This window comes from Citrus clementina, unplaced genomic scaffold (genome assembly GCF_000493195.1).
Source record: "Citrus clementina cultivar Clemenules unplaced genomic scaffold, Citrus_clementina_v1.0 scaffold_6, whole genome shotgun sequence".
Classification (NCBI taxonomy): domain Eukaryota; kingdom Viridiplantae; phylum Streptophyta; class Magnoliopsida; order Sapindales; family Rutaceae; genus Citrus; species Citrus x clementina.
Genome location: NW_006262139.1, coordinates 12,241,086 through 12,255,112, shown reverse-complemented (window position 1 = coordinate 12,255,112; position 14,027 = coordinate 12,241,086). Strand labels below are relative to the sequence as shown.

The 14,027-nt window shown below is 32.4% G+C and overlaps 1 pseudogene; it reads left to right on the top strand.

The window, feature by feature from the left end:
- Positions 1-9,060: 9,060 nt before the first annotated feature.
- Positions 9,061-10,684, top strand: LOC112097251 (annotated as a pseudogene).
- The last annotated feature ends 3,343 nt before the right edge of the window (positions 10,685-14,027 follow it).

The window sequence follows — 14,027 nt, the reverse complement described above, 5'->3', positions numbered from 1 at the left end:
GTATTTAGCATCTTCTGAGAAAAAGATAACAGTTTGACTGTCACAATAGACAGTCACTGGATTACTATTGTTGATATTAATCTCTAAGTCTTCTATAAATCTCTTAAGTCATACAACTTCTTACATTGCTGCAGAATATGCAATATATTTAGCTTTCATCGTTGATAAACTCGTGTATGTTTGTTCCTTGCTACTCCATATAATTGCTCATCTGTTTAGCAAGAATACATATTTTGAGGTCAATTTACACTCATCTAAATCACCACCCCAATCGGCGTCCGAATATTCAACAAGTCGCAAACCATCTCTTTGATAGTATAAACAATAATTTATAGTGCCTTTGAGATATACTAAAATCCTTTTAACAGCATTCCAATGCTTCTGACCAGGATTATACTGGCATCTACTCACCGGTCCTACAACATAACTAATATCAGACCTTGTACACATCATGACATATATGAGACTTTTAATGACATTTGCATAAGGAACTTTAGCCATTCTTTTTTTTTTAGGAGTCTTGGGACACATATCCATACTAAGAGATTGTCATTTGGTTATAAGAGTATCTTTTGGCTCACAATCAACTATGTTGAATCTTTCAAGGATCTTTTTAATGTAAGACTCTTGTGACAGAGCCAAAAGTTTCTTTGAAAGATCCCTAAGAATTTTGACTCGTAAGATATAACTTGCTTTGCCTATATATTTGATGTCAAAATTTGAATATAGCCAATCTTTAATATTATTGACAAACTCTTTATTGTTCGCTACCAACAATATATCTTTCACATACAAGGACAATATCGTAAAAACATCTTTAGACTTTTTAATGTACACACAATGGTCATCCTTAACTATCCTGAAGCTATAAGAAATTGTAACTTGATGGAATTTAAGGTTCTATTGTTTAGAGGATTGTTTAAGGCCATAAATAGATCTCTTAAGCTTGCATACCTTGCGCTCTTGGCCTTTACAACAAAACTCTGTGGTTGTTGCATATAAATTTCTTCTTCTAGTTCTCCATTGAGAAATGCAGTTTTTACATCAATCTGAGCAATTCAAGGTCTAGATGTGCCACGATAACTAAGATTAATTGTATGGAAGCAAACCTTACCACAGGAGAAAATGTCACTTTGTAGTCTATTTCCTCCTTTTGGGTATAGCCTGTAGCGGCTAATCTTGTTTTGTATCTCTCAATTGTCTCATCCGTATGGAAGCAAACCTATCACAGGAGAAAAGGTCACTTTGTAGTCTATTTCCTCCTTTTGGGTATAGCTTTTAACGACTAATCTTGTTTTGTATCTATCTATTATCTCATATGTTTTACGTTTTATTCGGAGAATCCATTTGTTTCTAATAGCTTTACGATTAGGTTGAAGTTCAACCAAATCCCAAACCTGATTGATTTTCATAGACTCCATCTCTTCTTCTATTACTTTCATCCACAAATTCCTAACTAACGATGTGAGAATCTCGTCAAAAGTATTTGGCTCCTCACTATCGTATGAAGCAATTATAAAAGATTCAGCCTCAATCTCAAAACGATGATGAGGAATTGGCTTACAACTACTCTTCTGAGTCGATTTCTTAGTTAGAATCGAAGTGTCCGGTGTTTCACTCCTACTCAGAGTAGCAATCACCGAAGGATTCACACTAGTGCCAACACCGACATTAGAAGTGATAACCTCATTTGGATCTTTTAATTCATAAAATTGAAAATCCTTATCAATTTCTTTAATGTTAGGAAATTCATTTTCTAGAAAATTGACATCCTGTGATTCCAGTTCAGTCACAGTTCCACTTTCATGTTCACCAATGAACACATATCCTTTAAGAATGTTCTAAGTATCTAATAAAAATACACTTTTTACTCCTAGCTCCCAATTTCCCAAACATATGGATGGAGTTATGAACATAAGTCGTAGATCCACAAGGTTGTAGATGAGATAGGTTAGGTTTCCTACCCGTCTATAACTTATATTGAGTGGAACTGACTGATTTTGAAGGAACTCGGTTAAATATATAGACAACAGTTAACAATGCATCTCCTCAATATGATATTGGAAGATTTAATTGCGCCATCGTTGACCTAACCATTTTTAACAAAGTTCTATTCCTTCTTTCTATTTATTTATTTTTCATTACATAGTTCCTTAAACTATTCCGAAAGATATTCACATCCTCAGTTAGTTCTTAGAACTTTAACATTACTATCTAGTTGATTCTCTACTATGTTTAGATATAATCTAAAGCAATCCAAAGCTTCTGATTTGTGAGAAATCAAGTAGGCATGACCTAAACGTGAATAGTCATCAATTAATGTTATAAAATATGAAGCTCCATGTTTACCCCTTACATTCCTTCGACCACATATGTTAGAATGGATTAATTGCAATGGTTTTCCAGATTTAATTCTTTTACCGAATGATTTTCTAATTATTTTTCCAGCTAGAAAATTTTCATATATGGGTAATTCAACCTTAGTGAGTGGACCCAACATGCTCTCTCTCGCAAGTCTATGCATTCTTTCTTACCCTATGTGACCTAATCTAACATGCCAAGTAATAGCATATATCTCATTATTACTTGAAAACATAACATATGAAAAAACAACTATCATTATAACTTCAATCATCAAGCATTGTATCTAATACAATGAAACCATTAACCAAATGGATAGTTCCAATAAGGACTGAATTTAGAAAAATCTCCAAACAAACACCGTGAAAGTTTAAATTATATCATAATAATTGGATAATCAGAGAATGGGATCCACGCGCCACCTCTTTCGACTCCGATGATGTCAGGTCTGGCACCTTCCGACTCGATTTTTTATTCTAATTCTAATGGTGGCTTTAGATTTTCAATCGGAGGTCAGAATAAGCCGAAATCATTAAAAAACCAAATATGATATTGTTCATCATCTTCTCCAAAATTAGGGTTTCTGAAATTTTGTAACCCTAATGCGACTAAATTCGTATTTTGGCCATAACGTTCTCATTTTAAGTCCATTTTTAATGAGTCACATATCTTTGGAAACCTCTTGAAAAGATCTTTCTAATGATATATAACACACAATGTTAGATTGCCTACATCAAAAGATATGATCAAATAAAATTTTAGGTTTTATATTTTAATTAAGGTTCATACAAATTAAACCCTAGGTCGCATTTGTGTCACTCAATTCTAGAATTTTTTACATTGATGCTAGCATTACAAAACATAAATTGGATAGCCACCATATTATTTATTTCATGAAAAAAATTAACACATAAAATTCATACATTTTTCTTGAAATAAACTCAACCATTCGTATGAATCCAACACAAAAAAAATGCTTTGATACCAATGATGGAAAAATAATTAAGGATTCTAAAAATAAGTTTCTTCTCGAATTAAGCAGCAGAACAATCAAGTGTTGGATCACGTCAATGGTCGGAAAGAAATCACGAGCGAAAGTCTTCCTCTAATAACAATATAAATGCCCTCCTTTTGATGAGTCGCTCAAAGTTCTTAAAATTTATTCTCACATTTTTTCTCTTCGCTCTTCACGTTCTTAATTTTTAAGGGAGTTTTATATATCTTGGAAACTAACATGGGAAGTTGATTTTAAATCAACTTCTTTCAACTCCTCATAATCGCATATGGAAAATGCTTACCATGTGCGGATCGGGTCGGGGTGGCCTATCATGGGTGACCCACCCATTTAATATCAATTTTCATGTAATTATTGTGCCTTTGCTTAATTTAAATTACATAATTAAGATGTAGCCTTGTTCTTATACTTCAATCTCAAATGGATGTTGTTTTGTTAAGCTAATAAGTAATATCAAAGTATAATATCAAAGTGGTAGCAGAGTTGATGAATTTAGATCAATCATGGAATGAGTCACTAATTCGTAGTCTTTTTATGCCAATAGATGTTGAAGTTATTCTTAGAATCCCGATACCTAACGTGCCAAGATCAAACCAATTGGTTTGGCATTATGACAAGAGAGGTCTTTATACTGTCAAAAGCAGTTACCATGTGGCCCTAAGGCTTAATTACTTAGAATCCCCTTCCTGTTCTTATTCAACCTCAGGCTGGTGGAAGCATCTATAGTCCTTATCTCTCCTCAGTAAAATTAATATTTTCATGTGGCGAGCTTTGTTGAATATTCCACCTGTAGCAGATAACTTATACAGGAGGAAAATAATCAGATTCTCCCTATTGTCAGAGATGTCATATAGGTAAGGAAGATGCCTTCCATGCCTTGTTGACTTGTAAAATAACCCGAAAGGTATGAAATCTCTCAACTTTAGCCGATTCTTAAAGATGAACTCTTTTTAATGACTTTTATAGTGTCTCTCTGTATTTGCACTCTCTATTATCTAAAGAAAATTTAAAGGTTTTGTTGTTCTTGCTTGGTCAGTTTGGCGATCAAAGAATCTGACTCTATTCCAACAGGGAGGAAATTATATTTTGAGTACTTTGGTAAGGACTAATAGTGTAATTCAAGCTTCCCAAGGATGCTCAAGCTACCCATGTTAAAAGCCTCTCTAGCAAGTAAAGAGGAAAGATGGCCTTCTCCTGACAAAAACTGGTTTAAGTTGAATTCAGATGCAGCAATCAATGAGACTGAAGGTTTAGCCAGGCTTGAAGTTGTAATTAGAAATTCGCAGGGAGAATTTAAGGCTAGTTCAATATGTAGAAGACCTTTCTCTGGTGCTACTGAATTTGTGAAAGCTAGTGTGATATTGGAAGGTATCGAATTGGTAGTGGATTTGGGGCTTACTCCACTAATGATCGAGTTTGATTCAGTTAATGGTATTAGTCTTATATCACAGAGAATTAGTAGTAATCTGAAAATTAATTGGCTTATCTCTGACATTAGAGCTTTTATTTGTAACAAAACAAAGCAGAGAGAATTAGTAGCAATTTGAAAATTGATTGGCTAATCTCTGACATTAGAGCTTTTATTTGTAACAAAACAGAGTAGGGGCGGAGCTTTTTGTGAGCTATTGCCTATCCAAAATTTTGATAATTTTACAAAAATACCATTGTGCAAACTTTACAAGATTGTCATGTCATTGCTTTATACGTTTATTTATAAATTTACCATTCTATTAATTTACAACTATGTCATTCATATAAAAAAATTGAGCATTTACTTTGTTCTTCCAGAACGTGCTCTGTTTTTTTTCTTCGCTTCTTCATGTTGACGTGCTCTGCTTTTTCTTCAGTTATTTGTCTTCTCTTGGTAAAAATATACAACAAAATTATTTTTTATTTGATCATTTATTATATATTTATTAATTGTAAGGTAGTAAAGACTAAAAGTCATATTCTTTAATTAGTTCTTGTTTTAATATTATTGTGTAAGATCAAATTATTGTGTAAGATCAAATTATTGTTAGATCAAATCATTAAATTTTAGCAATCAAATTTTAAATTGATTATTGATAAATCATAAATTAAAATGAGTCATTTCTGTGAAGGAGAAGAAGTGCCGAAGTTGAACCCACTTGGTCAGTTTAGTGGGTTTTCCCTGTTTATATGCATGATGCATTGTTGTTGCTGGCTTGCAACTATGGCGCTCAAATACATTCTTTGAGAAAAAGAAGCTTATTTAAGAAAAGCTTTGATTAAAATAAGCAATTTTCTATTTAGTTCTCTTGTAAAATATTTCTTTACTTCTTTATTTTTCAATGTTAATTAATGTCAAACAATCAACCATCAAAATCTACAAAAACTCTTCTTACATTTTTTTTATTTTAAAAAAGATGGTGGTTAGTCATCAAGTGAGATTCCATGTGATGTTGATTATTCTAAATTAGATGAACATCTCGAATCTCAGTTTCGAAGAGTTGAAGTTCAAAGTGAAAATAATATTATGAAGCTTATCAAGACATCACTTCGAAATAAGATAGAGAAGAAGTTTATATCAGAATGTATTATTATTTATATTAAAAGAGAATTTGTAAACACTATCAATTCAAATTCGATAATAGATGAATTTAATTATCAAAAGTATCGTAAAGCACAACTTAAATAATATTTAATTGTAACTAAATTGTTTCTTGAATTTAATGCATTTTCTTATGTATTCATGAAATTTTTATCAAGATTTATATTTTTAATTGTGATAATATTTGGACTTGGAAAAATTCAGTCCACCCAAAATAATTTTTTTTGGCTTCGCCTCTTTACAGATGTGTGTTTGTAGTGAAACATATTCCCGCTCCTGTAATCCAGTAGCTGACAAAGCTGATAAAATGGCTCTTGGTCAATCAGAGTCTTATACATGACTGCAAGATGTGCCTCTTGAACCTGCACTTCTCTAGTAATATTTCAGTGTAATGAAGCACCTTTTATTGTAAAAAAAAAAAGTATAATATCAAAGTGTCTGTTGTTAATAACAACATTCAATTTTTCAATTTGAACTGAACCAAACTGAAACCAAATGGTTCATGAATTTATGAATCAAATGCGAATCAAATTATAGAACTGAACCAAATTAATTTGGTTTGGTTCAGTTTCGTTCTATAATTTGGTTCGGCTCATTTCGGTTCGGTTTAATTTTATCCTATATATTCATTATTCAATAAAAAAATATAATAATACACTATTAATACAACAATAATCTTAAGTCTATAAATTAGCAAAGAATAAACAACATAATAAAATCTAACAATAGTAAATTAACATAATAAATTTCAAAAATAATCTAGAAATTCATAAATAATAACCAATATAATAAAATTTAACAATAATAAATTAAAATAATAAAGTTCAACAATAAAATAAAGTGTATGCTATGACATATATAATATCATGTATTAACTAACAAATAAAAATAAAAAAAAAATAAATTCTGAACTATTTTTTAATTTTAATTTTAATTTTTTCCTAAACCATTTGATTCGGTAATTTGGTTCAGTTTTGAACCGAACCAAATAAAAAATCAAATGGTTCAGAATTTCTGAACTATTTAGTTTTTTGCTCCGAACCAAACCGAACCAAATTGTCATAATATGGTTCGATTTGGTTCGGTTCAGACTGAACTGAACCAAATGCCCACCCCTTAAGTCTGATATAAGAGAGGATTGAGCAGTTTTATCAGCTTAACAACCAACAATTCAATGACAGTTAAATTAAGGAAATTGTTAAGGTACAGGGGCAAATGGGATCCCCATAATAAGACTACTTATGTTTATTAGAGCTCCTAGTTCGAAGCAAAAGCTACCGAGTTGAGTACCATAAAAGGATGCCCAAAGAAAGCTCGATTTGAATAAAACTATTCGAAGTGCCCGTTAACGCTCTTTTATCTGGGCAAGCAGCCCTAGGTGTCCCCGAAGCTTTGAGTGGAATTATGGATATAAAAGTGAGCACATTGTGTGACTGTTTTGTGTATAAACGTTTGAAAGTTTGGATTTTGAGAGTGTTGGTGAAAACAAGATTCAGTTTTTAGAGGGGTTGTTTAGTCTCTGTTTGAAACTTAACATTCAGTAGAAGCTCAACGTAAGTTTCTATCTACATTCTTTGGGAATTTTTTTTTTTTTTTTTTAACTTTTGGGGTTCTGTCTCGTTAGGAGTTTTATCTAGATTTTGTTAATACCTTGGCTGAAGCTGAAATGTATTTCATGTTTTAAGAATTCTGTCTCATCAAAGCTTTTTGCTTTTTTGTGTTTTGGAAATGAAATGAGATGGGTTAAGATACGCAGAAACAGGAAGCTTGCTTGCATGCAGATTGTTGTTTGCTTGTGTAGTTGAATTACAGCTTAAGGTTTTGGTTTGTCAATATTTTTTTTATTATTGTCTGACTGATTGTTTACAAACGCCAGAAAGTTTGGATTTCTAGAGTGTTGGCGAATCAAAGATTTATCTTTTAGAGCGGTTTAGTCTCTATTTGAAAGTACACATGCAATAGGAAGCTTAATGTAAGTTTATGCCTCCATTCTTTGGAATCTTTGACTTTTGGGTTCTGTTTCATTCAGAGTTTTATCTAGTTTTTGTTATATTATGGCTGAAACTGAAATGTATTCCACGTTTTAAGCATTTTGTGTCATCAAAGTTTTTTGCTTTTTGTGTTTTGGAAATAAGAATGAGATGGGTAAGGATACCCAGAAACGGGAAGCTTGCTTGCATTCAGACTGTCGTTTGCTTGTTTAGCTGTATTGCTGCTTAAGGTTTGGTTTGTAATTTTTTTTATTATTTTCTAACTGATTGTTCATAAACCCAGGAAAGTTTTGATTATGAGTGTTAGTAAACAAAATCCAAACTTTTTTTTTTAATATGGATTTTTTTTTTACTTAAAACGTTTCACTTGGTGTGACTGCTCATATTTGTGCTTATATTTGGTTGAGAATGAATTGTGTATTTCATCTCTTATTTTTTTGGTAACTTTGATTTTTCAAGAGAACAAAAAAAAAAAAAGAAAAAAAGAAAAAAAATGCGTTTTGCATTTTGTGCTGTGGAAATGGAAATCTGAGGTGCTAAGAGAACCTGAAACTGGAAGTTTGGTTTCACGCGAACTGTGGTTCAATTGTATTAATGCTTATTGTTTTGCGATTTTGGTTTTAAGAATTGTTTTCTTTCTTTACAAAAATGTGTGTAAAATATCTATTCTACGGTAGATAGTATGTAATAAGAAATGAGGGTAAAATGCTTAAGATCCTGCTTGTATTGTTCTTAAAATAAGTCAGATGGTTGCGAAAGAAACTGTTAAATTGTTGCTTATAACTATAAAAATGCTTTCAATTCTCTCTTTATCTCTTCACCTTTTCCCCCAGAAAGTTGTCAAAATATACTGGCAACAGCACTCTATTCTACGGTTGAAGGGTTCAACAGGCATAAGTTAGATTTTCGTTTTCTTAGGTTTTCTTCTTATCAAATTGGGGTGTTAGCTTCAATGTTCATTAGATGATCTCTTGTCTGTTTATTTATTTATTTGATCCTTTTTTTCCTTTTACAAATGATATGAATTTACACACAAGCAGTACGCATGATCTTGGGAAAGACTTTCTGAAAAGCTTTTGTAGGAAAGCATCAATATTGTTTTTAATGAGTATGGTCTGATTTGTCACCAGATGTAACTCATACAATGAATTTATCAAAAATGGTCTCCAGAAGGCATTTGATTCTTTTGGAGAGACTGTAGTTGAGCCTGGTTATGGCCCGTCAAAGAAAGGAGAAGGTGAGTGGCGATATGCTTCCCTCAGGTTTGGGCTGGTTACTCTCGGTAAGCCTAGTTTCTTTTACGGGTAGTGGAGGATAGGAGCATATGCTTCCTAGGCATGCAAGGCTTAAAAAACATGACTTAATTCATCTAGGATGAAAGTGAACGTTCAACTTCAGGTGAGTAAAGAGTATTATTTTCACTGAAATTTTGAATTTATGATATTTTTGTTTTTCTTTGTTAGTGTTTCTACTCATAAATGCCCATTATTTTGGATGTGATTGTTGATGCCAACAACCATTCTTCATCTGACATTTGATTACTTTCTGAGTCTGAAAAAATTATATTGGCCGGAAATTCAAAGAATCCAACCTATATGTGCTCAGATTACTTGGACTTGAAGTGTTCAAATCTACACAGTGTAAATAAACCTGCAGGTCATCTCATTCTTCTGATGTTTTTTCCTTAATTTCCTTTTAAGTTACTGGATGCCGCAATTGTAGCACTGAATACATGATGAATGTCAGTGTGCAAGAAATTTTATATTCTTTCTTTGAGCTCTTTAATTACTTACATCGTGTTCATGCTGCATCTTCATAATCTTGCAGGTATACACTCAGAAAGGTGTCACAAGCAAAAAATTCAAATCTGGAATAGAACAGTTAATTCAGAAGGATGTTCTAAGTGAGGAAACTAAGGACGTCATAATTGGGGGATTCCTGTCATATTCAAGCATTAGTTTCTGTTTTGGTCTTTTACATGGTCCGCCGACTGAATAGCATTCATTTTCTGTAAATTTGTGCAGGGCTGGATTTTCCAAACTGGGAACGGAGAGACTTTACGATGGCCGATATGGTGTAATGGTTCGTTTACTCATATTATAGGGCCAACATTTTACCAGGGGTTCATTCACATGTCTGAGGACAAAGTGAAATTTTGAAACAATGGGCCAATCAAACCCCTCACCCGACTGCCAGTCACAGACAGGAAATGATTTGGTGGGGATCAAGTTTGGTGAGATGGAGCGTGACTGTCTTTTAGCCCATGGTGCCTCTGCCAACTTACATGAACGCTTGTTCACGCCGGGTGACTCGTACCAGATGCACATTTATGGGAAGAGCAAGAATGTGGCAAATGTGGTTCAATGAATGGTGGTAAGCGGACGCAAGGTTCGGGGCCCCTATTGCAGTGTTTGTGGATCTGCCGATGACATTGTTAAGGCCGATGTTCCTTATGGGGCAAGGTTACTCTGTCAAGAACTTTTCAGCACGGGCATCTCTTTGAAGTTCGACACCCAGCTCTGTTGAGTTTTCATGGTGGCGTCAGTTGAGTAGTTGACTGTACAACATGTTTATAGAACTTTGTTTTAACCTGCCGTTATGCGTATATCGGTAAATCTTTGGAGAATATGCAGGAAAATTGTGTAGCTTAACATCCCTTATGAGGCCAAGTTATTGTGCCAGGAGACTTTCAGCATGGCATTGAAATGTTAAAAAATGCCGGGGGAGCTTAGCTTCCTTTTATCTAGTGGATCTTTTATTCCCTTGTACCTAGGGATGGCAAAAATCCCCACGGAGATGGGTATTTTCGGAAATTTTTCCCATTCGGGAAGGGCATGAGGATATTTTCATACCCAATTTTTTATTCGGGGAAGGGACGGGAAAATTTTTTACCCAATTTCTTATTCGGGGAGGGGACGGGGATGAGGTGGAATCCTCATCCCTTACCCATTTCTCCATTTTAATTTTTATTTTTTAAAATTACTAGTAAATAAATAATAAAATTTGAATTATAAAATTATAAGTATTGGTAAAAATAAAAAAATATCAAAATATTTATATTATTAAATTTTTAGATCTAATTAACTAATTAAAGTCTTAAATTTTTATTTAGATCATTAAAAAGACCGGACAGATTCTATTAGCCCAAAACTTTTGTTTTAATTCTAATATTCATTAAATATTTTAAACTTAAATCTATTTTTTATTTATCTTAAATCTATTTTTTATTTATTTTTAGATGTTATAATTGCCCACAGTAAATCACAATTTTAATATTTAATCTAATCTAATATTTGCTCTTGATTTGTTTCGACTTAACTATTGTGCTGTAAAGGGAATAGTCCACATTTATAAAGTGCCCACACCACCATTGAAAAGTTAATTTTGAATTTAAATTTGATTAAATTTGTAACAATTTTGTATTAGGCTATTAATTTGTTCATAATAGTTTGTATCACTTGCATGCTGCGTTACTTACTAATTTAATGTATGTGACTTTTGTAATGGATATTAATATAAGATATATTTTGAACTTTATTTTTATTTGAATTTTTTATTTTAATATGATTAACTCAAAATCGAAAACAAAAAAATGTATTAATTATTCGGGGATCGGAGACTCTCGGAGATCCCCTGTTATTATTCTGGGAGGGGATGTAGATTCTCTTAAATAATTTGGACGGGAATGAAGAGGGGACGGGGACATACGCAAAATATCGGAGATGGGTACGGAGAGATTGTTCCCCTCCCCTCCCCTCCCCTCCCGATTGCCATCCCTACTTGTACCATATTGATATCAGCAAATTGAAAGTTACTTTGGTTATTGGCCACAAAAGAGGTGCAACAAAATTAGCTCATGAATTTGTGGAGATTTATGTATCATCTAACTTTTATCGAATCATATGCTTGGAATCTTTAGATGCAGCTTATGATATTCTTATTACAGTATAAAATCCAATTCTAGGATTTACCGAATTTCTATTAATTTCTCTAGGGTACAGCAAACATATTTGAAAGGGTTTGCTTAAAATTGTTTAATTAATCGACAATTATATTTATGAGATATTATAAAATCGTATCATGAGGACAGTTGTGTTTCATTAGGTGACGAAGTAACTCACTGGATCAATAATTCGAAAAACCACAAGAGGTATGTATTTGAACTAATTAGGAAAATATTTCATAAAACTTAAAAAGTAAATTGTTGGATGAATTTCTTTCTATTACTGCTTGATACGTAAAGTATTACTGTCTTAAATTTAGGCTAAGAAATTCTGGTTGGCTCACATCCATTCTGCAATACAGAGATTTTGATGTTAGGTTACAGTGCAATAGGAAAATTACAGTAAGGTCTTTATGGTTTTACTCTAATATAATTAAGTCTATAAGTTTTAAATTTTGACTTTGACAAGGCTATTCGTTCCATCTTTAAGTAATTCAATCCTCAGGTTTTGATAGAGGTCACAACTGTAAGATCGACGTGGGCTTAAGGGGTACTAACTAAGATTTTGGACGTTAATGAGGATTACAACAAAATACAAGCACTGGTTAATAATTTTCACTGTTCCTCTGTGTATAATAAGTAAAAATTAGCATGCCTTTATAATATTTTTGATATTGCCCTTTTTGGAAGGTTTAAAAAAAAGCATTTAAAATACTTCTTCAAAATATTCCATAGAAATTTTCAATTAATAAAACAAAAATACCATTTGTTGGGAAAAATAATGAGATATATTTTTAAGAAAAAATGGATCAATATGTAGAAAGGAGCATACCCAAGATCAATAGCCAACAGTCACATCTTATTAAGCGTTTAAATAATTTATGTGACCAAGTAATTATTAAAATTTAGTTATGTCTAAATATAAAATATTAACAAGTCACAGATTATGACATGTGTCACCACTATTAGAGTTTCATCAAACTACTTTAAAACTAAAAGGTACAACTACACAAGAAAAATGAGCACTGTTTTTATTTTATTTTATTTTTTTTAGTGTTACTTGCAATTTATTAATATTGCAACTAAAAACCTACTGAACTAACCTTGATGCAGAACAACAACAATATAATCCAAAGTCTACTCTGATGAAAGAAAAATTTACTCTCCTGTACTTTACACAAAAAGAAAGAGCTACAAGGTCTTGTATTAAACTATAAATGTGGTCACTAGAAGAGCAAAAAGATTGATTGGCACCAAAAAACAATTAAGCCAAAGTGCTTGGTCAATAAAGCTAAACTTGTAGATACCTTTTTCTTAAAAGATGTAATGCATAATGTGACCTCATTTTGTTTGTTTGTAATAAACCTCCAAAATAAACAAAGAAAAAGAAAATGTGAACACTTGATCTGCAAGAGACTGGGAGATGATGGATTTGAAAGGCCATGACCATCCCCTGGAGCTGCATATCTCAGTTGGCAGATGCAGACAATTAATCAAATCCTTGTATCCATCAATTTCGAGTTATAATAACACTTGATCCAATGCATTAATAATAATGTTCTGCAGAGATGGTGGGCAATATATATATATATATATATATAGCTTTTTCTCTGGTTGTCTTTACGGGATTGTGGATGGTCCTGGAGGCAAGCCAAAGTTGAATAAATTAGAAAACATGTCAGTATGTTTTAAGTTATAGTGCATGTACCAAGATACGTGGTCACTCTGTAGCAATACACAGGGCCCAGTTGCCATTGCAGAAATGTACATACATGTAGTGTGTTCTGTGTAAGAGCAGTGCAGGTACTCTTAAACAATACTACCAAGTAAAGCCATTAGCATATATCTATATGTATAGTGAAGTGAAGTTGATATACTGTGTAACAAAAAGAAAAGTGGAGAAAATTAGTAAAATGGAAAAGCAAAGAAAGGAGCGAAAGAGTCAAGTAGAAAATTACCAAGATAAATGGTCTGTCTTAAAACTCCTAAATACTTGGGAAACAATACGTAATATCTTTTTAAAAGTATAAAAATAAAGAGGAAAGCTCTAGAAAAAGAAAGTATTAGATGAGCAAAAACTGCCTAAAACTGTGGGTTATTGTTAATGTAAAGTAAACAAACATTTATACGAAACACAAAAATCTC